Source organism: Lepisosteus platostomus, chromosome 2 (genome assembly GCF_059453375.1).
Source record: "Lepisosteus platostomus isolate fLepPlt1 chromosome 2, fLepPlt1.hap1, whole genome shotgun sequence".
NCBI lineage: Eukaryota > Metazoa > Chordata > Actinopteri > Semionotiformes > Lepisosteidae > Lepisosteus > Lepisosteus platostomus.
In genome coordinates, this window is record NC_142612.1 from 73,722,044 (window position 1) to 73,748,424 (window position 26,381).

The window sequence follows — 26,381 nt, forward strand, 5'->3', positions numbered from 1 at the left end:
TATAGAAGTTCTAAAACACATGCATACTCTTCTAAAACACATAATGGTAAATGCAAATTGCATATGATTTTGCATTCACCCCACTTCCAAATGTAGGAAAATTCCAGTGGATTATGCACTCGATAAACACAGTTTTAGATGCTAACTGTCAGCAACACTACCAGGCAAAGAAAAAAATAACCAAAATTATTTCCATTTTGGAAGTTTTGTGTCACACTGCTCAAGTGGAGACCCCAAACATCATCTGTACTTGTCTTCTTTTGTGATGTGCTCTATTTTTCATCTGCACTTCAGCAGCATCTTGCTGACTGCCAGTGATGAAAACTAGTTTCATCAGAAAATGTTGCATTTCTAGAGAACACAAAGTGATTTTTGGAATTCGTTTTTTTCTAGCTCATATGGCATTTTCAGAGTTTGAATCTATTTATCCTTTCCACCTCAATTTACATGAAAACAGGCAGCAGAGCCTGATTTTAATGTTCTGTGATCCTGATGTTTCTTTGCTTATTAAGGATGAGTATATAACTGCAGGTTATTCAGAGGAATGACTAACGTTTATAGTAACATTAAAAAATCAATGAGAAAAAAAGGCTGAAACTAAATTTTCAATGTCTAATTTCTAATTTTCTTAATGTCTTGCAGCTTTGACACCAAATGTTTGACGCTATTTTGGCTGCAAATTAGCTAATTTATTAGCACCTTAGAGATGTTAAATATCATATGTAGGACAAATACTCAATTATGAATAATTATTAAAAACTCTTATTCAGCTCACTACTTTGTTTTGTTTAAAACAATTAACCTAAAGCAAACCAAACTTTAATCAGCATTTTGACACAACACTAAGATTAAACACACATTAGCAAAAAGCAAGACTTGGGCGCAAGTGAATTAACAATATATTAACCCCACATAATCAGTATATGTTCTCAGTATTCACTTATGTAATACCATTCTCTTCAGCTGTACCTGTACATGTGTCTAGTTTTAAAGTCTTGTGTAATTGCATAAACCAACTTCTTACAGAGTTAACAATCAGATCAAACTGAAGCATGTACTGTACAATTACAAAAAGCATCTAATGCCTGAGGTTTACAACTGGATAATTAAAGCCAGCTATTGAGTAGGGGTAATTCACAGACGTCACAAATCTAATCACACTGTGTTCATACAATAGGTGAATTATACTCACATGTGTACAATCCAAAATTTCCTAAATAATCAAACCCCTAAAATCATCACCTGAGCTCTAAACAAAAAGGAGCTAATTTACAGACACTTAAGAGATGTTGCTATTGGAAAAATCTCATTGTCTTATCTGGTAAGTGCCTCTACTCCAAGAGCAGATGAATAATAAAGTAATGCAAGTTGAGACTGCAGCTGTTACTACAGCCTTTGCCAGTTGCTAATCAGGGGCCTGTCGTGGGGCTGCAGAACAACTGTGATTGGGTTAGGCAGAGTTCCATGTGAAACCCTTTTTTCCAAAATTGAAAACAGTCAGTAAAGTGAAGTAGATCACAGGCAAATCAAGGTAAATCATAGAGGTGTACATAATGAAAAGCCATGTTGCAAACACTGAAAAGGAGCTACGTATGCAAATGTAGTGTAAACCATTGGAAAATTGCAAAATTAGGATGCAAATATACTGTCACATAGACTAAGGGTTAGACAGCTGCTTCACTTACCTTCTATTGTTGAAAGTTAAAATGTAGCGGAGATTTCATGGCGCTCTGTTTGATTAAATATTAGTGTTCTTCCTGTGAGAAAAACATCTCCAAGGCCTAATTTATTTTCTTTCCGTAACGGAAAAAACTAAATAACTAATGACAAAAGCATGACTAATTTCTTTGTTTTATGAGCTAATTAACATGTCTGAGAAATGTTGTCATCTCTCCTATCCTTTTTTGAGACTGTACACGATTCAAGAAGGAGGTTGAAGTAAGCTGCAATACACCTAACCCCAATTTCACACTAATCAGCAAAACAGGCATCAGCAAAATGATCATAAAATGCAGCTCTCTTCAAGACAAGGCAAGAAGGCCACTTCTGTATACTAAATAGATATTAGCACCATTACTTACTTGTTCCAGGAACTATAAAATTACATTTCTGGAGTTATAACTTCCTTAATATCTGCACCGAGTGCAATGGTATTATTATTTATGTCCTGAAGACATCGAAACGGTTAAGTTTCTATGTGTACAAAGGAGACATAAGTGTCCCATTTATCTTCTACTTCAGCTAATTGGAAACTTCCTTTGGCAGCCTAAGCACACACACATCTTAACCTGACTTGCAGTACCTATGCTCAGTAATATGCCTTGAGGCAAGTGTAAATATCATTTTCTTCTTTGTTACCTTCCGGGTGTTGTAAAATATTCCAATTAGCCTGTTTTTAATGTCCATACTTCAGCTGGATTGGCAGCACATACTATATTTAGTGTGAGGCATGCACCTCAGTTTGAGGGTCTGCTGTTGGTCTTATGCAGCTTGTTCTTCACCCCATGGTGAAAGTTGTAAATCTGAAAGCAAGCCATATAAAGATGCAAACAGTGTTTATAGACTATTATAATTGATGAGGCATAAAATTTAACATGAGCCAGTATTGGTGGTCTTAGTCCCCAAAGCTTGGAAGGAGGATTTTATTTATTTAATATTTATTTAAGCTGTCTGAATGTGTGTCTGAGTTATTTTTTTTTTTTTAAACTGAGAATATTGAGAATATTCAGTGATCTAAGCATTAGGAAACCTCCCATTTAGAGCAAGAATGAATCATGAATGATGAAACAAAATGATGACACTGAATAAAACAATATCTATTGTTTGGAGGAAAGCCCTGTGAACTACTTCTATGTTTAGAAGACAGCATGTTTAGACAAGAGAAAAACATTGAAGGGTGTGAATGGTGTTTATTTATGAGTAATACTTTGTCTCGGGGTTGGATTTCCATATTCATAATTTCCTTTCTAGTAAATGCAAGCATGGTTTTGCAAAACGAAGGGAAATTAAAGGTTCATATCATTCTCAAGGCAAACTGTGATTTTGAATCATTTGCAACGAATCCAACACAATTCCATTGTCTAATTATTTGGAATGTATTTCTGATGGTGGGTCTGCCCTGGCGTGTTTGCTCAGTTGAAACAGGTTGACCCTGAGTTTCCTCCCTCAAGCTGAGGCTTATCCAAATAAACGGCATTGGTGAGCACATCTTACATTTGACAGGCACACCGCTTAAACAGCTTCCACATGGGAGAGCAGGGTAGTAGTTAAGCTTCCGGGATATTTTACTCTTCAGAGGAGCACCTGCACATAGTTGGGCTTTAACACTGAATTATCAGCCCTGAGTCTATCAAAACAGATAACAGAACTAGACCTTTAGGCTCATGTTTTTACTTTTTCACATTGAAAAGTGTCAAAACAAAACAGTCCTATCGCATTTGACTCAAGAAGGACCAGCCTATTTATATAAAGCTGACTAACTACAGTAGATTTAAAATGAACAGCAATTACTGCAAGTAGGAATGAAAAAAGTGGGATTTTTAACTTATGGAAGTGTGCACACAGTATGTATCACTATGATTTTCCAGTACTAATGAATCAACAAGACTCATATTTTGCATGACTTCACTGAGGCATGACTTCCGTTCTATTTTTTAAATTTATTTACAGAACCCAAGTGTTAAGTGATTTGAAAGAATGAAAAATAAACAGCAATTAAAAAGCTTACCATCATTTGACACCTGAAGTATCCAAGGAATCGTTTCCAATGCAAATAATTAAGAATGCAAATGTACTTATAAATATTTCATGCAAGTCTGTGTTAATTGTGAACAGGTGTTTCAAGGCCAGCTTAATTTATGGTATATTCTGTGACTATTTTACTTGAAATAAAAAAAAAGAAACTACATACTTGGATTTCCATTTACTTTTTTCTCCACTTCCGTAAGGGATGTGGATATGATCTGCCTTTTTTCCCTTCTAATACAATTAATATCTAGCCCTTTTATGAAACCATGTTAAAATACTGTGCACAATAACCTTTACAATTCAATATCCTTTGATCTTTCTCTAAGCAATATTTTTCCCTTTAATGTTCTGAACTTTTTACTGTATTTGCTTTGCCAGACTTGCTGGTTAAAAAGCATGTTGTATAAGGTCTAAATTGAAAAATGGGAGTTGTCTTTAGGAAGTCCCTAGGATATAACCACATATAGACCTTTTTTGCGCCAGAAAATTAAACAGGTTTATTCTGATGGCAAATGATGACTAATATTCCTTCCTAAACTAAAGTTTCCATGATCACAATCCCATTTTGGCTGAATATTTGGAATATCAAATAACACGTTTGCTGACACAATGGCTAATGAATATCATAAGGATGTTTTTTTTTACTAATTTATGAATGTTTCTCTTATGCTTTGTTAAAACTTTCAAATCCAGGATTTTATAATATGTTAATGTTTAATATCATTAGGGTTACCACACTGGACCTATTTACTACTGCTATACCAATTTGCTCTTTACCAGGCTGAGAAAAATCTCACTTACTGTATATTTAAATGAAAATGTGGGCTTTGCTTGGCACTCACTAGTAAGCCATTAACTGAAGCAGTGTGGGTGTGCTGTCAAAAAAGTTAAATATGTGAAATACTGTAATAAAAACCCATCAAATTAAGACATTTTCTCAAGGTATTTTGATACTTTCCAAAGCAACCTTTTTTTCTTAAAACATACCCTTAAAAATACACTTTTAGGAATCATTTGCTACAGTACCTGCAGCATACAGGACTTGATTGTCGAGGTAGAGAAAAATAGCAATCCAAACAGGACTCTGAAAACAATACTGCAATCCAACAAAGCTGGTAGAGCACAGAATAATTCCTGCTGTTGATTCACCCGTCAATATTAAAGACAGGATAAGAGCAATTAAGCTTATGTTGTATTAATCTGAATGTGCAAAACCTGAAACATCTTTAAATATTTATCCCTCCCAGATAAAGAAAAAAAAGGCTTGTCTGCTGTTCATCGCCTGTATTCATCTTTACCCAGTTCAGTGCTATATTCTGTTAAACCGCTGTGCCAATCTCTAGAGCTGTACTGTCTTTTCTTTCAAAGTTGCTGAAGCTTTAATGCAAAGACAAACCCTTTAGGCTGTTTCTGAGATGATGATTTATATAAATATACTCCCCCGAGCCTCCGGCGAAATAGGCCATCTTCTCCAATGAGTGGAAATTCACTGGGAATCTGCCAGCCTGCCTGAAATACAGATAGCAGGGAAAGATTCATGCCTTGTGCCATAATTAGTTTTTCTCTTGTTGAATTAGTTGTTTACGCTTAAAGCTTTTAATAAGAAAAATTACCAAAGCTGCTATTTAACTCCTTCACTTTCATAATGAATTAAGCATGTTGAATTTCGCAAGAAAGAATAATTCAAGCCAGCACTGTAAATTAAGAATTAGAGGAGCTTCTGCGATTTTCAGCGCAGTGCGCGCTGTATAATTAACCCTTTGCTTTGCTTGGCAGATTTACATCTTTTCAACTGAAAATACAATAGGTGCCCATAATAGCCTGTGAATGAATCCCTAGATCTGCAACTTCAAAAGCCTTTCAACACAAGCCACTTAATAGTTCCCTTGACTGATGCCTGGATTTGTTATAAGGGCTTACGGAAATATTTTCCAGTCAATTAAGGAGCGTACAGAAGTGGGAACACCTTTTGTTTTGGTTACAGTTGTTATGAAAGGTTATGATTGTTAGGAATGTACAGCCTCTCTGTCCTTCCCCCACAGAGGAGTCGGGAGCTGAAGGCTGGCCAGCAGGATTGTAAGTATTACTTTGCTTTGGGTGCTGCATGCAGTTCAGCTCAGTCCAGTCCAATCCAATCAACACTTCATGCCGGTACTGCATATAATCCCCCTTCACATGGCAGGCTAGCATCGCATTTCCTTGCCTGACCCACTGGGAAGACCACAGGCTGTCTTGCAAATGGAGTTCACCACAGCCTGTTGATGAGCAGCCAGCGCTGTGTGTGTTTGTACAGAACTCTCTGATGCCTTGTTCTATTATTCTCTCATGCTAAAACAAAGGGAACATTACTGAGCATGTGTTCAAGGTCAAAGTAACGTTTCATTTGTCTTTCTTACAGTGTTTGGATAATTTTGAAAAGAAGAAAAATTGTAAACAACTAGGGTAGCTTCAGGTTACACATTTCTGAAAACTCTAAAACCTTAAAAAGAATCTAGCCACTGAACTTGTGATTTTTCACTTGGGCAGGAATAGCCTTCAAATACTGAAAAGTATCTGCTTTCCAACTTGCCTTGCTTTGAATTGAAATGTACATTTATAATTAATAACAAGCACTACTTAATATAATATTTAGGGTCAATGAATTCAGATCCTGTAAGATTTCTGTTGATTTACCCATAACTGGAGTATCAGTTATGTATGTGTAAAAAAAAAAATGCTGTGGTCGTATTTTGATTCCACCAAAAGATGGCACAACGTTGAAAAGTTTTGTCCTGTTAATAGGAGAGGTGAGCATTTTTGTTTGATGAGATGGAAAAAAGGGAGATACTGTATAACAGTAATTCAGCAGATCAACCTGTTTGGAACGATACCGGTGCAACGCATGTCCTGGAACCATGCTGCTGAGTGTGCCTGATACCATTATCTCCAGATGATGTCAACACTTCAGCATCTTCCGCACAACAGCTGATAGTGACTCAAAGCAGGTCTGTAGACTAGTCTCTATTGCCTGGGACTACTGCCTGTGGAGGGCTAACAGCAAAAAAACATTCTTCCACACATTTAATTGTCCACAATCAATAGATCAAATTACATGCATTATGACAGCCGTTGACAGACACCCTTGCCTGCAATCCAGTGTAGACAGCTTTGCTGAGTTTTGAACTTGACCTGAGTCAGATGCAGGCATGCTGATATATTCCTAAGTCTAATTGCATGCTGATTGAAGACCAGTCTCCTTAGTGGTAAAATTGATTTACTCCAGAAGAAAGGGAGATTGCTACCAGTCCTCTTGGTGAACCTCACACATTCATGTGACTAGATGCTAGAATGAATATGCACTGCTTTCGAGCTCTTGCTGCTGTCTTATTAAGAGCCAAGGGAAGGAAAAGTGTTGATAGACAATATGCACAACTGTGGCTCAGAGGATTCCTTATAGAGAATTACAAAGTGAATGCAAATTCTGTGTATTGTGGAAGACAGCCAGAAATCTATCGGTGAGAAAATATTGATTAAATCTCAACAGATGCAATGGGACCTTCGTACTTAATTAACCATTAAAACTCTGTCAGTCACTAGACAAGAATGCCATCAGCTTTTTCAACATTCAGACTTTGGGAGCAAACCAGTACATTTTAAGAGCTGTATCCTCTAACACTGTTTTCTGTTCAAAAGTCAAATTTATATTTACAGATGATGAAAGCAGCACTCATTAACAAGAACACAAGTCTGATTTTACAAACTGCGTGGCATGTAACCTTTTCTTTGGCAAACTGAAATTGGAATTTTGTGTTTATGGAGCTCGAGTCATTTTATGCTAAAGAAAAAAAACCTGAAGAATTAAATGCATGTTTTTAATAATGGTGAAAATTTGGCAGTCTGCTTTAATCATGGTTCAAAACTAAACTTTCAGACTCTCATCCCTAAGGCAATACAAAAGCTTCACATCCTTTATCTGGTATAGAAGCTCCAGAGTCTCTTTAGAAAGATGAATGTTCCTTTCTCAATGAAACATATATAATGAGATTGGAGAGGTAACCTTGACTGTGTTGCTGGACTTGCATTCGGAGATCAAGGAATTGATTATTTTATGCTATTAAGTTCTATCTACCATGCCCTAGCATATTAGAATTTCAATCTGAAAATGTAAAATGCTCTCTCCTTTGCTCTCCCCTTGCAAATGTGGTAAACAATTTTGTATTCAGACATAACCATTTGTATTACATTTAGTAATAATAATTATGATAATTTTGTTTCCAGTGCATTGAATACAAGAAAAGGCATTACTACTGTAAGAACAGATAAAGATGGTGGCTCTGAGCTCAGGCTGGGCTCTACGACTCAGATGTCACAAGTTCAAGCCTGGATTATATCACTAGCCAACAGCTATAGACATTCCCTACATGCCAGCATCCGATTGGCTCAGTACTGCCTAGAGTGGGATTGGTCAGGCAGTGCTCTCTTTCCTCACAGTGAAACAGAGACCCCTGCGACCTCTGAGGTGCCTGTGAGCTTACAGTGACATCGGCAGGAGATGGGCCTCTCTGTCAAACAATGCCAAACCTCCTGTGTACACCACTGCAGAGTTTATAACCTGTGAAACGATGAACAGCTGTATGGGTATAGAGGCTGGAAGGCCTTGTTTACATCTCCTCATGCCCCTGTTTGGTTACAGGACTTTTCACTTCTGAGCCACAATACGAAGACACTGTAGGTCGTTCCAAATTGGGGCAGTATGTTACCAATTACTGTATAATTGGTGATTCTAATAAAAAACAAAGAATTGCAATTTAATTTAACGCAGAATTGCTGTTGTTTTCCTCAAATATTCAGATGCCCTAATGTCTGTCACCTCAACATTGTTTTCTCTAATCAAATTCTCCCTTTTTATTTTTATTTATTTTTTAATATGTTCCTAGCCTCTTTTTGTGGTGTTCTGGCAAATCCCACGCCATTGCTGACCAGTCGTCAACACTCACTATTTAGATTTGTTAGGAATCCATTTAAATATTCTTGAAGCTTTGAAGGGGTTTAATAAAAAGTAGAGAAGATTTGGTATTTGCATAAAATTTATTAAACATGTTTGACCTTAGATCGCAGTACTACATAGAACATAAAAAAAACAGTCAGAGTTGAGCTCAGTAGCTATTCTCATGAGAATACTTTAGCAAAACACTATTTTTTTTAAATAAAAGAGTAAAGCCTTGATCGTAGAAGGCCAGTATGATGACTTTTTAAGTCTGTAACTTACTGCATATTCTGTGTGCAAACTCTTGAACACCAGATATAGAGGCCACTGTCAATCCCTGGCTGTTAAAACAAGTCTACCTCCTCATCTAGAAAATCCAGGTACTGTTGATAAGATACTACAGCCAGACATCCTGGACCTGGATTTATTGCACATCTCGCTAATCCCCATCTCACCCCCAAGTGAAATCTAATTAGCTTTCAAGGTCTTTTTTTATTGAGCTATGTTTTCAACATGTCTGCCTAATAGACCTTGTACTGCTTTATACTATAGTGTCTCTGGCACTGGTATGTGAAGGGTTTCTATGGATTTTGTAAGGCATTGCTTGCTTCTTCTAGATTCTGAAGATCTATATAGCTGACAGAAATATATATTTTTTTAAATATTTTGCAAGATCTTTCATGGGGCATACAGGAATTATGAGCATGTCTTATGAGCACTTTCCACTGTAGTCACCTCTATACAGTCTTCCACTTTCATGTGAAGTTATTTAAAGCTCATGCAGCTCACAACTGACAACCCACTGAAGGTAAGCAGGTGTGAGCCTGGACAGTAGCTGGATGGGAGACCACCTGAGAAAACTAGTGGAACCAGTAGGGGGTGCTCACCCTGCGGTCTGTGTGGATCCTAATGCCCCAGTATAGTGACGAGGACTCTTTATGTAAAAATTATGCTGTCGTTCATATGACACATAAAACTGAGGTCCTGACTCACCATGGTCATTAACGCCAGGGCATTTCTCAAAAAGAGTAAGGGTGTTAACCTAGGCGTCCTGGCCAAATTTTCTCCAAACCTTTACCAATCATGGCCTCCTGGTAATCCTCATCTATGAATTGGCTTCATTACTCTGCTCTCCTCCCCATTAATGGTTGTGTGGTGAGCATTCTGGCGCACTATGACTGCCATCACATCATCCAGGTGTATGCTGCATATTGGTGGTGGTGGAGGGGAGTCCCCATTACCTGTAAAGCGCTTTGAGTGGAGTGTCCAGAAAAGCGCTATATGTTCCTACTACTACCTCAGAATTTTGAATGAACAAAATATCTAGCTGTAATACTTTAGTTCATAAGAAAACAAGATACTACAACCGTTGCTTGAAATAGATATGCCACAAATTTAGAACAAAAATTAAAACTTGAGCATTAAAAAGATATGCAACGTCTGTCCTTCATTAAACTCTGAGTTTATGTATATCATATATTTCATATCACTCTTTATTGTAAAATCTGGTGGCTTCTCAAGTGTTTTTTCATAGGTAGCTTACTGTTTAATACTATTCACACCAAAATATCAGCTTTGGTATTGGCAAAACTATAAGCACTGTATGTTACATTCTGAAAAAACAAAAGGTAAACACGTTTCAGATAGCTAAAGAGGTCCAAGTCGCTGGACTTAGTAGCGGGTGAAAACTTCATGACCTCAAGTCACTTGACATAAGATGTGAGGTGGCTTCAATAGCTTTGATGTTCTTTGATGTGAGGCTATGTAAATACACCAGAACAACAATGTCAATAGGCTCATAGAGTTGCAGTAGTTAGTAAGTGTCTTCAGAGATTTTAACAGTAATCAGGACCAGGGCTGTGGCCACTGTGTGGGGTCCAGGAGGATGAGGCTGCCAAACAAACAGGCATTCACAGGGTGTAACATCACATGGCGGACAGAAACGAAAAATAAACAATGGATGCCAGGAAGTGTCCATCCTTCACCTACAACAGTAACTAATCTTGCATTATCAACAGAATAAGAGCCTTTTTCCATGGTAAATGAGAGACCATACAATGAACCACTTTCTGGGGAAAATATCCAATACCTTCTCTACATTTTTCCATGTGTTTTGTTGCTTTTTGTTCAAAGTAAATATCAGTAGGTCTTTGAAAGACAGCGATTAACCTGATGAAAATTTATATCTAAACCGTATGTGAAAAAAATCCCCAAAACTGTGACTAGGTTTTCTTAGTTTCCAGTTTACGCTCCTATGTTTTAATACATTGTTTTAAATTATCACAAAAGTCATGGTTCAAATTTCTCAAGCAATATGTACAGTATATTAAATGAGGGACTATGAAGAGAGTCTACAGTGCCTGTTTCACTTGGAGCTCTTATGGTTTAATAAGATGAGACAATGTTCTGATGAAACTTTTCTCAAAAAGCAGATTTTTTACAAAGGTTTTCTCTTCACTGGTTCCAAACAGAAATTTAAGCAATACCTTGTGTTTGTAAGGCTACTTATAAGCCTCACAACTTCAAGTGCTTCAGGAGATGCACACAACACTAGTTAAATCTGCTTCTCTACAGACATCACCTCTTATCTCTTTGATTCTAAGACTTCTCTGGATAAACCCCACAACTGCTAGAACTCTGCCCGAGGAATTTTGCAAGGTTCCTAATGAGAGCACTACATGCACTTAGCATTTACCGACTGAGATTACAAAAAGGCCTAGGGTCTCCATCTTTTGACATTTTGACAACTTTATCCTACCTTGGAAGGACGATCTGCCCTGAGTCCCGATAGTGGTTCACTACAGAGATTACATGGGACAGCACCAGGGAAATTGATGGCAAGAATGTCAAAGTTTCAAATTTAGCATCCAAAAACCAAGCCTGATTTCAATGACAAGGTCATGAGGTCCTCTGTTTATAGAAAGAGATATTCAGCACAGCCTAATCAATAATGTGTTCTGCCTTGAATCCACTATCACCTCTTCACCACCTTTACTTAACTCTTTGAATCTCCTGTTCTGTTGCTAGTTGACTGCCACTGCTAGGGCTGCTTGTTGATACATACAATGGTCCAGGCTCTTTGAAGTCCTTGCAGTAATAGTGAGTATCTGTGTAAAATAAACTAAGGCAAAGGTATGTATCCTTTCTAATCTTAATTATATTACATTAAAAAACTGAGTTGCCTTTATAAAAAAATCTTATATAATAAGATCTATTATAACAATTCAAAGAACTAGTCACAGTTTTTGAAGAAAGACAAAGTTCTTTAACATATTTATTATTATTATTATTATTATTATTATTATTATTATTATTATTATTATTATTATTATTATTATTATTATTTTAATAATAAGTTATTATTATAATATTCAGTTGGCTTGTATACACTGCTGGCAGGTCAAGATTATAGAACAGGATTACAGAAGTGATTGAGAGTATTGATTGAAATACTAGACAGACAGTGGTGGCCAGTGCAATTAAACGTTTAGCACTCCCCCCTTTTTAAAGAGAATGTGTACAAAAGAAATTAAAGCAAGTGCTGATGTTAGTGTTCTCTCAACTACAAAACTGAAAAACGATCGATTGTTCTTGACCTGAACATCGCTCAGTTACTGGACTTGAAACAATGCAGTTCCAATGCAGTTTCATTGGGTAGGAACAGCAGTGCCACATATACAATTTCAAGTGTATCACCAGGGGGTTCAGCATTGATTGCAGCAGGATATTTTTACAAGCTTCAGTAATAAACCATCACATATGAAAGCCATTCGGGTCAGACTTCTTTTTTCCTTTTTTTAGAAATTCCTCGAATGAGATTAACCAGACTAGCTCTGATTTATGAGAAAATAGTGAACGCAACTTGATGTTCAGGAAGATACATGAAAAATCTGTCATCTCCCCCACCCCAGAGCTCCTCCACCCCTTGGCCAACAACAAAAAAGGCAAATCTATGTTGCTACATCAAAGTCCTATCATTTTCCCATGCAGAAGAGAAAAGAAAACTCAATAAATTTTTCAATGATGGTGAAGCATGAAAAAAGATGAGGAATGTTCAGTACAGTGGGATTGAGGTATAATAGCTCCAAAGGCTTTCTTTGCTGATGGGCAAAACAAATGGATTTTTTTTAATCACAAAGATTTTCCGGAGAGCCCAGTCATTCCCAAGATTTCAGCTTTATATGCTCTGAGGAGTTTGCTTTTGATTAGATCTTGCGTCTTAATAAAATATACTGCAAGGTCAGGAAATGAAAATAAAATCATTTTGTGACTTTACTTTCTATATCAGTCAAAATCAGGAGTTGGTTTGGTTGGCTGCACTTCATCTAATGTTTGATATTTTGGTGATTATTTGTATCATGATGTAAACAATTTATTACTTGTACTAAGACCATAGCCTGTTATTGACTACCTTAACGTACAGGTGGTTTTACACAAATATGACTACTGACATTAATACATTGTTGAAACAACAGATACTCCCACTAGATTTTTTAAGATGAGGAATCCTTTTTATTCAGGTGATCTTTTTTTTAAAAAAAAATCTTCAAAAAGCTAAGGTTTTGGACAAGAACTCCTGTAAATTCCTATGATGAGGGGTTATGCAATGCGTCTCCTGACGTTTTCAAAAACGTTGAACTGATTAAAATTGAATAGAGGTCAGAACTTGTAATAGAGAACTGTCTCTTAGGCTTAGAGTTTGCTTGCAACATAATAGATGCGTGATTAGAGGAAAAGAGTCAAGGATTGTGGTCAGCAATCTTAATTTAACCCTCAAAGCAGTACTTCTGGATAGTCATCTGAACTCCACAGGATGAATTAATTAATTCCAATGATATATAAATCTTTTCATGGTGTTGGAAAGCTGAAAACCCTGAAAATTACATTTTCTAAAGCATCCAATTTGTTTCAATAATTTTCACTATCTTAATGCCTGACTAACAAAATATAAGGAATCTGCATCTACTGGATAGGAAATGAAACACCCCCACAAATAAAACTGCTTATTTTACTTTTCCAGTTAATATTAATGAGCCACAATAATCAAACATTTGTCTCATGTAACAAGTACTTTAATGATTTAATTGCCCCCCCCCCCCATTAAAATAAACAAGTGAATTAATTCTTTCCATATTATTGCAGAAATATGTTGCATTAACTGGGCAGATATAAAAAACCTTTTCCATAATATTTCTGTTTCCCTGTTTTCCAGTAATTTGTTGATGACAAAAATATCTCTGTATTTTACCACAAAACCATTTTTAGAATAATAAATCCTGTTGATTTTGATAAATAACAACTACAGGTTATTTTTTTATGGTATTTTCACATCACATTAGTAACACCACGATCCTTGTTGTAATAATAATTTATGAGCCATAGTTTTGTGTCCTTAGTGGTAGTGCACTTTTAATGGGAACCAATGTTTCAATCTGTCATCAAATCAGCTGATAACAAGTTCTGCTTCCTGCTCTTTATTACAGTAACAAACCTTATCGCTCATTCTGGGGCTTGATAAGTCTGTGTGGAAAAATTCACTGCTGCTTCACAAGACATGCATGAAAGAGGAGATGGGCTTAAGCATGAAAAATTGATTCATCTGCCTCCTTTTTAGAAGGCAGCTTGGTGTATCTGAATAAAGTTAATGTTGCATCTTTGATTTGACTCCAGGAAGATAATCCCAAGCAATCAAGCATGCCTATTACAGCAGAAAATCCAGCCTAGGGATGAAAATGTTGATGTATTTGTAACAGTGACAGGTTTGTTTCTGCTTGGAGCATTGATTTTTAATTTTGTTAAAGCCTCCCGTGCTATTGAATTCTTAATGTAACTTTTCTGTCTGTTTCGGCAAAACTAAAAAACAAAACCCTTCAGGTTCAAAGTGTTTCCAGCAACCACTTTCAGTTTAGCCCTTACAAAACAATAACTGAACACTGAAATTCAGAAATTCATGTGTTCAAAGCAATCGGTTACATTGTTAAGTTCCACATCAGATCCTCCCAAACTGGATTAAATCAGCTTTTCCATTGGTTTTGGTCAAGTGAGAAAAGAACAATAAAATAAAAAGCACAATTTCCCCACAAGCTATTATATGAATAGCTTATAATATAAATAGAAAGGGAGAGAAAGAATTTTAATACTTGCATTAGATGTTTGTGTGGAAAGGCAGGTGTTGTATCTTCTGTTTTAACATAGGTTTCGTGCCTGATTATCAGTTTGGCCATTTATTTAATAGAATTGGCAGCATGAATAATAATAATAATCTTTTAATTAGTGTGCCTCCATTACACACCCATCATTTCCAGGGTTCAGTTATCTTATAATCTCTTAATACAAGGAAGATGTTATCAGGAAAAAAGCTCAGTGTCTCAACAGAGGTTTATTTCGCTCAGAAGCATAGTTAATGAAAGAAAAGATCTGAAGGTATAAAGATTTCTCTGACAATGCAGCCAAAACTCTTAAAACCCAAGTGCCTGTAGAGGAATCCTGTTCTAGATGAGTCTGAAAAATAAGTTTGGACTCGCTGGCTAGAGGTATAGTCTGAAATGTGTAAGTATGATAAATGTGGAAAATCCAGTCCTAGTTCTGAGCTGATTACACATACACTTCACTGTAAACACTGAGTTTTCTAAATTACATCTAATCAATTTAAATAGAGAATGTCAGCTCCCTGCTGTACCTGTTTATTTTTAGTAGGTGTGATTCGAACATTTGTTACTGAACAGTTATGTCTATAAAAAAGTACCACTATGTGTTTAAGAACATTAGTTCTTTACAAATGAAGTAAGGGATGTCTTTTTTCTGTTTTTAATTTAAGATCAGGCCTTTAGGCAACGAGGAAAGCATTCTGACTTCAGCTGTGACTATTTAGAAACCGCTAAATTTCATAGAAAACGCTATGCTTTGGACCCATCTAATTTGAGATCTTTCAAGCAACTGCATAATGAGACTTCAGTGAAGGGCAATCTCATTTTTTTAGGTTTTCTGTTTTACACATTCACTAATCTCCACCTCATAGAAAACACATATATCCAATTTTAAAACCCTTTCTTTTCTCACAGTTACTAGTATTCTAATGCTAAAATCAGTCTAAAATTAAAAATAATGCCCATAAATGACTATATTAATATATTACTTATATATTGTATATTATAGTTGATATAAATAAACATACAGTAACTTCAAATACTAAGCAAACAAATAGATTAAAACATCAGGTGTTTTTTCCATTGCCCTCTAAAATTATATGGCAGCTTAAAATGCAATATACTATATACTGTATACAGTATTAAGACAGATTTGCAGTGTCCTACTGTGACTTTGACCTACCCAGGTTAACATTACACTGAATACAGTTCTTATCATTTCAAAATTTCAATTTCAAGTTAGGTTTAGTATCTGATTATATTTCTAAAAGAAACTTCATTTCTGTATTTTAGAAAATATAAATGCCTATATCCTTCTAGGCCATGTGAAGAATACCTTCTAAGATTTAACATAACATTCTCTCCAGATCCCTCTCCTCCCTTCATCATTGATAATTATCTATCAATTAACTTTGCGTTGTCACGCTGTTTTTATTTTTTCCCTTTTCAGACCTAGAGAGATTGTTTTCTCAATCCAGCAATATTCCCTATTCCAAATCTAAGAGTCCTAAAGACTTGACAGCTTCCAACAGCTTTGATTTTCTCAGTTATTCTGTACTGTTGCCAGCACCATACTTTCCCAGGAACTAAGTACTTCCTTCCAAAACACTTCTGAGTCTGCCAGAAAACCCGAATCACAATCTGCACAAAAGTTTCAAAAAATGTAAAGGGAACAATAAAATTTGATTTTTAAATATGTTCAATGCTACATATCTCCAGATACAGTAAATTCAAAATTTATTAAAACTGTAATGCAGCTGTTGGTCTGTAGTGTATATTGGAATGGGGAGGTCTACTAAGGTTTATTCATACCTGAGGCTTGGAAAGTTAAAAATTAGTGGCCAAATCTGGCAACAGCATTCGTTTTCTGTTTTAGAAATTATTCCATCCAATCCCTTAAAGTGTTAAACCAATGCAGACCATACATTGGCTTTTAAGTTAATTATAACTATTAAAGCTTAAGTATAACAACATTCTTAATTCAAAACCATCTGTGTCTGGATACATGTTTTGACTTGTAATTGCTCTATTTAATTGACCAAAATGATTACTGGCTAATGGCAAACTATATAAACTATATAAAAGAAACCACTGCCTACATTATACACTCTTGAAAGCAATGTAAACTCAGAAAGAATCGCTGGTGAAAGCACTAAGAAATAGAATTCTATGATTTGATTTTACTATACCCTTCTCAATGATATGATCAGTAGGCCATGTTTACTACAATGTCTCCATTCCTACGGTACACTGAATCCCCTTATATACTGCACCTTGCACTAACCTGCAGTCTGAGCTACTGAGGTTAAAAAGAACAAGACCTGGAGATGTGGGTTTAGTGTTTAACTATGCGTTTCACAGGAATGGAAGTCTTAAAAAACCCTAACACGAGCAGCAAAGCCCCTTGTGGAGTCTGTGGGCGGCTGGCAGAAAATACTGTATCCATTTTCACCTGACCCCTGACCCCTTGCGACGTCCATTCCAAAAACAACAACAAAAAAACACCAAAAATAGCTAGAGAGCAACAAGGGCAAGGCGTCACAAAGTTAAGAAAGGGGTGGAGGCTAGATTATTTTAGGTTTACTGGATACCCCAAACAGTTAGTTTTCCTGTGAGTTTGATGGTAGTTAGGTTCCTGACATAGCGTGTACACCCAAGATCGCATATATTCAGAAAACCCCTCTTAGGCCCTTTTATTCCCCTTCTTAAGCAAGTAAAAAACATCGCTAGTGTATCAGTACTGTATGTGTATGTATGTAGTTTAAAGTATTATTAAAATGATTACACCAAATATATAGTATAAAAAATAGATCAAATAAAATTTAATAATAATAAAATGTAGGGAACACAGCAGATGCATACAGTATCTTTCACAAACAGCCTTCTGTCAGTCTCTAATCGTACCAATCGGAAATTAATTCTTGCTATACAGTACTGTACATACGCATCAATGTTACCATCGTCACGCTTCTTAACATGTTCCAATTCTTGTTTACTAACTCCTCATCGGTCACTTTTCTTGACTTTCCGTTTCGTACTTGTTTTCAGTTTACGAGCCATATATTTAGGGTGAGGCCGATACAAAAAAAAACAATATGGCGTGCTATATGCTCTGTAACTAGTGCCCCAAGTGTAGCTCAGGTGTGTGCTATGCCAGATTTGCATTTGTGAAATCTCCTGCATTATTTGATTTTTTCTTGTTTTTGTCGCCAACCATGTATACACGAATTAGTACAAATATTTTGCATAAAACATGATTCTACTTTATTATACTGTACTGTATATGCAACAGTTCAACACATTATTAAAAAGATATGCCCAGCATATACTGTAATATGTAGAAGTACTGTATATATACAGTATAGTTGATAGGAAAAACCAAGTGACTAGGAAATGATGACACAAAGCAACAGAAAAATCAGTGAGTTTCTTAGAAATTGCATAGAAATCTTTGAGATCATTAAGAAAAGCATTTTTCCTTTAGTATCTTCGCTTCCAATCTAGGGTGGGGGCACAGCTTTTATGCCCTTAAGCAAGGTACTTCACCCAGATTGCTTTAGTCAAATACTTAACTGTATTGACTGGTACAAATGTAGGCTAATTTGAATGTATTCAAATAAATTAATAATGATAATAAAATCAAGGGGGCATATGGCATTTGTTATAAACTGGTGTCATTTTTACTTTAAATCCACTGGAATAGAAACTAAATTATAATTGATGTCATTTAAGTATTTTACAAATTTGTCCTTTCTGTGTGCAGATCAAATACAATCTTGACATCTTATCTCAGGTAAGTTCATATTCATGCAATATGTGATCAAATATGCCTGCTCTCTACAAAATATAAACACCTATAAAATAAGCAGATTAATTTGTAAGAAAACACAAAACTGTAAATTCCCAATCTTATCTTTATCTAATTTATTATAAAGGATGTGTAATAATAGAATATTGTTTTGCAGGTTAAGATATGCTCCTGCATAACCTGTATTTCCTTCAGTATTAATTCAAATAAAAGCAGTCCTGTAAACTTTTTGAAAGTTAAAGGCAAGTAGAGTATTTTAGTAGCTTCAAACCTAATTCAAAAACTTGTCCACAAAAAGTCAATACATCTCTGTACTGAAAACATATTGACTTTGAGCAGTTTTGGGCAGAATAAGTATTCATATGAATGCAATGTAAACAGAGACAGATTGATCCTAGTCCCAGACTGTACCCATAATACTGAGCCTGTCAAATATTTCCCTGTTGCAGGAAAACATGAATTCAGAAAAACCTATCAATGGTCCCATGTTGTGCCAGCTATTATTAATGGACAAAAAGATAAGTATTGATTTTGGCACAGGGCAGAAAGCTGTACTCTGGAGCACAAAGGGAAAATGGAAGTAATAGCATTTGGTATATTTCTTCTGGATCAAATAAATAAACAGCAAACAGCATAGAATGTCCAGTTAATGAAGACATGGTTGTAATGTAATGTGAGACTTCAAAATAATAAATACTGGAGACAAAAATGACCGGATGGGATAGATCTTGTTTGTACTTCTGTCTTTATATCCGCTCCAGTTAAACCTTTGTTATTTAGTGCTCTTCTTATGCCTATTGTATCTGCAGTACAATATTAATGTACTGTAGGTGAGAATATTTTTTGGTCTTTTTATAAATTATTCAGTTGAGGCTAATGTCAGATGGGCAATACAGATTAATTGCCTGAATGAGCAATAAAGATTTATTTCCTGCAAACTGTTGTTCTTAAACTATGCAGTTTTGAATATGTTACCCATACAAACAAGCCAAGGTAACCCATATTAAACACCTGTGTATCTTACAGTATGTACAGCTGCCTGCTTACAAGGCATGAAGGCAAATTGTATAGCCCTCAAGGGAAGTAGCATTTGCATATCATTTAGGTTTTGCTGGTTCCTTGAAACCTGTGCTAAAATTGAAATGTAAAGAATGGAGTCTTTTGTCCATGTGTTTACAATGACAATGGCACATTAAAAGGCACTAGTGGTATACAGAACTGTCAAACATGACAACTGTGCATTGTTACCAGTGGGTAGTGATATTTTCTTCATTAAAAAATTGCTTTTACTTTTATGAGGTGTTTATTTTTATCATGTGGGAACATAAGACACTGATGGCATTGTCAGGATCTGAAATTACTGGGCAACATTTATGTTTGTACATTTAGATTCTATGATAACACATAACCTTATTCATTACGCCTACATGATGTATTTGACAGCACACTGGAAGGTTTATGACATGGGCACTGAGGTTAAAGAAGGCACTGACCAGCTGAGATGAGTGACCTACAAGAGGATTTTAGTGAATGATCGGTCAGCAGAATACTTTTGCTGCATGCTGACAGGTAGACCTGTCAGATTTCAGTAGCACCTTCCCATGCTGTGACGTGTCAGAAAAACACAGTTTGCAGTCTAATTTGTAGGGTGACTATGACACATTACCAGATGTGAACAGTTTCAGGCAGCTTTAGTGCCGGATCTAGGAGAAATCACAATACCTAATAAGGGCACAGACACTGTGCAAGAGAATAAATAAAAGGATTTAGTATAAAAGAAGTGCAATCTTGACAGAGTGCTCCTAAAGATCTCATTTTCCTCTTTTGGTAATTATACCCCTTTCATTCCTTGATGTCAATTAAACTTGTTTTTTTTTTAACTGTGGCTGCTAATGTCACTATTCAGAAACACAAAGTATGATTGCGGTGTGAGTCATCAATGTAGGTTGCATTTGCATATATAGGTGTAAAACCAATTAAACATTTTAAAAAAGATGTATAGGTTGCATTTATTCATTACATTAGTTCAGTTTTCTTTTTTGTTTCTCATTTTAGCCCTGCCAGCTAAAAACACAACACTGCTCTCATTGCATTTGACCTGCATTTAAGCTGCAACCTTCCTGGAGCTTGTATTTCGAAATGACACTCAGCTGAAGCAAACCTGTGGAGACCAAGTGTAGGTGGTGTGAAGTCAATAAGATTCTCATTTCAGTTTTCGGTGAAATGTTCTTTCAATAGACTGCCGGCCAAAGTCTTGCCACGAGACCTTCGCCTGTGACTTGGCGTCCTCTCGTACAGTGGCTGAAAGAAAATCATTTAGAAAAGAAAGTTAAAATGGTCCCACATCACAACAACAGAACCAAAAAGAAGTGTTTTGTTTAGGCAAGAAAGTCCCCCTAATGATTTAAGTTACTGTCTCACCTCTATTCATGCAGCTGCCTCTAATTGAAAGCACAGACTGTGGACTGAACTAAACAGACAGAACAGGGGAGAGAATTACGATCATACATCATTCACTGTCCTGCTGATACACAAAGCTCTACTAATTGTAGCCAATGCTTTATTTTTGTCTGATGTAAAAAACCTGTACAGCCTGTCTCGAAATTGTCATATGTTTTGAGTTTCCTGTCGCAATGTTGTAAAGTAAGATATTCTGTTTTAAAATGGAGTAAATAAATTTGTAATAGATATTAACAGGAGGATGTAAGAGTAATAATATCCAACCTCTACTGGAGTGGTTCTCAACCGGGGGTACGCGTACCCCTGGGGTACCACGAGATGTACCAGGGGGTACTTCGGGCATCGCCACCAAAATGGCGGATTTTCATGTACTTAGTTTTTAGTAAAATGTTTATCAGCTAATTCTGAAATCATTTAGATTCTCAATGCTATATGCATATTTAGGATATTCCTATTTCTATTGTTATGAGGAGATGGGGGGCGGTACGATTGTACAGCGTGTCCTCCATCTGCTGAAATCTGTATGCAGCCCCAGTAGAGCGCTTTGCAATCATGCACCCGTATCAAGTAGGGTGGGGGGGGGGGAGGAATTCCCAGAAACGTTTTGTATTGTGAAGTTTTAAGTGTTCTGCTGTCTTCGATCTGGTCTAGTTTGTTACACTCTTTCCCTAATATAGCAGACAAAGCAGTTCGTAAACTTTTACCATTTGTGACAACGTATTTATGCGGATGTGGGTTTGCCAAATGACACAAATTCAAAAATGAGAAACAAACCTGACGCCTCAGCAGACATTCGCTGTCAATTATCAGCTTTGACACATCATTTCAGCAAAATCGTTGAAAATCTGTTGCAGCAGGTCTCTCATTAGTTCCAACTTTTTATTATTTTAATTTGGAGTCTTAATAAGACTTACAATTTTTTAGTTTCATATTTTAGGAGCAGCGATTCTTTTTTGATTCCGCTATAATACAGTACATACATACACGCAACCCCCCACCCCCCACCCCCCGGAAAAACACCCCTTTGTTTGTGTTCTAGACCTACGATAATCTCAGGGGGTACCTGAGGAACTGGCCAACCCTCCAGGGGCACCTCGGACAAAAAGGTTGAGAACCACCCCTCTTCTGTGGCATGCTCGTATGTTAGTAGAAAAACCCTATTCCTGAAAAGCCTAAATGATGCTCCTAACTCTAAACCTGGGGGCATCTTGTTCTATTGATCACGCTTTATAAATGTATTAACACATGGCTTATCATCTGTTTATAAACTAAAACTTAACTATAAATTAATCATTCTATGCTCTGTGAAAATCACTTTCCTTTTAGGAATTGATTCAAGTTCTTTCTATCAAAACTGAACAATAGCTGTGAATTAAACTAAGAATGCATTGCGATGTCTTGTGTCTTTTAAAAACGGGTTTGTAAATTAACATGCAACTATCGTCCATACACAGGTGTTTAATATGGGTTAACCAAGTTAAAATAGTTAAAGATTTCATTTTTTCCATATTACAAATTAAGAAAAACACTTGCAACACATTTTCTGTTCTAATCACCATGAAAGGTAAATTACTGTATGTCCACAGCCACTTGAGCATCCTCATGGAAAAGAATATTTTAATAGAATGTTGTTATACAATATTTTTTATTGTACAAGGTTTCAAATGATCTGTGCTTGATACACTTCAAGGGAACATTCAAAATAATCTGACTGGCAGGGCAGGAGTCACAGAACAGATTTAGCATCCTGGAGGAGGTGGATAATTGCTGAATGTTTCAGCCTGGGGATGGTGAAGTTGCCTTTAGCTGCGCTTGGTTCTGAGGGTGCAAATCAATCTGACACGTTTCTCAATACCGCATGACTGCTTCCATACGGAGAGAATACTGCTCTAGTACAACATGAACTGGGAAAATCTAGAAACCTCAACAAATCCATTAGAGCTGGCCTGTCTTAGCGTTGTACAGTGACTTGCAGTGTACAGTGCTTTAGCTCTTTAATGTTAATGTTTCTTTATTAGCCCTATACAATTTCTTGCATTAGGAATGTGTCTTTTCGCATACCCCAGCTTTTCTCCATGGAGACACAGACACAGAGACAGGGAGAGAAGCTTGGGGTCAGAGCGCAGGGTCTGCCATTGTACGGCGCCCCTGGAGCAGTTAGGGTTAAGGGCCTTGCTCAGGGGCCCAACGGAGTAGGATTCCTCTGCCGGCCACAGGATTTGAACCGGCAACCTTCCAGTCACAGGCGCAGATCCCTAGCCACAGAGCCACCGCTCCGCCCTAGATCCCAAGCCACAGAGCCACCGCTCCACCCTAGATCCCTAGCCACAGAGCCAACGCTCCGCCCTAGAACAATTGAGGACTGGAAAATAGTTCCCAGCTTTACTTCAGAACACCACAAGGTTGACCGGTGAATGTGACCACTTATTTGTTTTATTATGTCTAGTACTCTGCAGTTTTAGACGCCAAAATAGACATGTCACTTAAACAGCAGCGTTAGTTCTGTTTTCACAGATATGGTTTACATGTAACCTCAATGATGGGAGTCTTCACTAACACCTTCAGAAGTCCTAACATGCTCTACAGCCCCTCATCCCAGTAATAACACAGCTGTTGTCCTCAGGGTGTGTGTTCTAGTTCTGCAAAGCTATCTGTTATGTGCAGTAGTCTTCCCAATGGAAAGCAGCTGCGATCAATGAAAAATTGGACCTCGTTTTCAACACCTACAAAAAACACGTGTAAAATTAACATGCTGTCTGATAGATATGTTTAGCCATCAGTCTTTTCCAGGCACACACACAAAATGTAAACACAGTTAATGGTAGTTGTCTAAAAAACACTGTAGTGTTAGGCAATGTAACATAGCCACTTGAACTTTGAACCTAATATCAAAATAAACTTGAATAGGAAAATAATACCCATATAGTCCAAATGAATAGTGGGGAGTGGCTCCTTTTTGAGAGGTATTCTGCTTTTTAGTTTAGTCATAGACTGTCACAACAAAACACACCCACCATCTGCATACAGATGAATGGAGCAATCATTAGATTGTACCTTACTTAACAATGTTAGGTTTATGTGGAATAATAAGAGTAATTATTTTATTGCTTCATAATGTCATATGCTGAGAATCTTAGGAAAGCAAAGGGGTGTGTTTTAAAATATAGCCTATAATTAATTTCAGCTCAAAATTAGACAAGGTGTGCTGATCTTCTTGTTTATCTTGAATTGCTTTGGGAAAGGATGTCTTAATCCTCTCGTATATCCTGTTCAGTACTTACTGTATGTTCTCTCACAAAAGAGCACATATAGGTTCCTTAAACTGTGTATTCCTTAAAACTATTTTATATACATTTGTCCTCTTTTTAGTACAATACAATATGAACAACTTTTCACAATTTTTTAAAACATTTATGGGCGGAGCGGTGGCACAGTGGCTAAGGATCTGTGGCTGGAAGGTTGCCGGTTCAAATCCCACGGCCGGCAGAGGAATCCTACTCCGTTGGGCCCCTGAGCAAGGCCCTTAACCCCAAGTGCTCCAGGGGTGCTGTACAATGGCTGACCCTGTGCTCTGACCCTAAGCTTCTCTCCCTGTCTGTGTGCTTGTGTCTCACGGAGAGCAAGCTGGGGTATGCAAAAAGATTAATTCCTAATGAAAGAAATTGTATATGGCTAATATCTTATCTTATACATGTCTAATGTATTATATATTATATTTACAAATGAGATTCAGTGTTACTGACTTTCTTACAAGTTCTAGTCTAATACCACACAAAGGAGAAAATATCAATTCCTAAGGCCATAATTAAGTTCATTCACTGTGTCACTAGAGTACTAGAAGCCCAGTCTAGCTTCATCCAAAGCATTTGTCATCATAGAAAAAATCCACAAAAAAGGACAGGTTATTAACTTCAGAAGCAAAGTTTTAAAATTACAATAGTGAGAAATTTACAAAATCACCATTTCATTTGTACCAAATTATACAAAGTGATGGGGACTGAAGTCGAGGCTTGTCATAATTGACTTATTTTATTGGCTTGTATTTCTTTTTTAAATTTTGTTAGAATAATGAAAAAGTGGATAATTACTTTTTTGTGCCTTGAGCATTTTTTGGAGCTAATGCTTGACAAAAACAATTGCAATTTCCAATTTCTCGGATCTGCTGCATTTAGCAGTCTCGTATTGAGTCATCGTTATTCAATTATTATAGCTTAGGTAATAGTACGGGAATTTACAACCTGGTAAAAAGGGTCAAAAAGAGACAAAATCATTTCACCTAAAAGCAATGCATCGCACTGTGATATTCTTTGTATTTGTATATCAAACAGTATGCCTAATATGGGGCTGACTGCAATAAAAACACTGTAGGATTTCTGCCATGACATAGTTGTTGAGCTCAAATATTCTGGGCCTTTACAGAATCAAAACCACACCTGAAAAGAAGCAAGGTAGGTGGCCGTCGTCTTTTTGGCATTGACTAATGACTATGTTCTGTGGTGAGACCCATATGGGTCACTGGTTTTCAGACACAATTCATGTTTGCCCACTCTTGACAAAAATGGGAGTTCTTGTTGTCCACTGGGATGCCCACTTTAAGAAGTATAAACACCAAAATTGCTCCTATCTGATGGCAGGTCAAGTCTAGCATGGATTATTGCCAGCTCATATTCCTGCGAGGCCCTTGTGAATTATGCTTAAACAAAAGAAAACAAATACAAGAGAGTTGTCAGATATACGATAAATGGGCAGCCTTCCACTTTAATTTTGACATGTTGTGAGTTGTGCAGTGGTTAGAGAGCTCAGAGATGACTGCTGAGGTTTTAGGACAAGATTCCTCTACAGGGAGATCACTTCAAATCACTTCAAATCTCTTTAAAAATGATTGCCTTTGGCATACCTCATATTCAAAAATATACATTTTGTTATTCATCGTTAAAATGTGGGGTTACCAGATAACTCAAGAAAGATTTGAATAACACTATGGTTATGGTTAATTAATAAATAAACAAGAAGTTTAGTTTTACAGACTAACGCCCAGGGATTTCATTATATAGATTAATTTAACTATCATAAAAGTATAAAAAAGTATATTTGTCACATTACCTATTATATATACAAATTATGCACACATGTAAGAAGCAGGGGCAATAAGATTAAACAGTCTGTAAAAGTAATAATATAAAATGCGATGCTGATGCTCAAGTAAAAACACATTTTTGTATCTCCTCTTTAAAAATACATTTTAATCATTTAC

At 36.5% G+C, this 26,381-nt stretch overlaps 1 long non-coding RNA gene across 2 annotated transcripts in view; it reads left to right on the forward strand.

Annotated features, from left to right (window-relative positions):
* Nucleotides 1-26,381, forward strand: part of LOC148677082 (uncharacterized) — a 100,314-nt gene that overhangs the window by 36,556 nt on the left and 37,377 nt on the right. For both annotated transcript variants that reach the window (XR_015929697.1, XR_015929700.1), the window contains exon 2: nt 5,790-5,823. This is a non-coding gene — a long non-coding RNA (uncharacterized LOC148677082). The remainder of the gene's footprint in view (nt 1-5,789; nt 5,824-26,381) is intronic.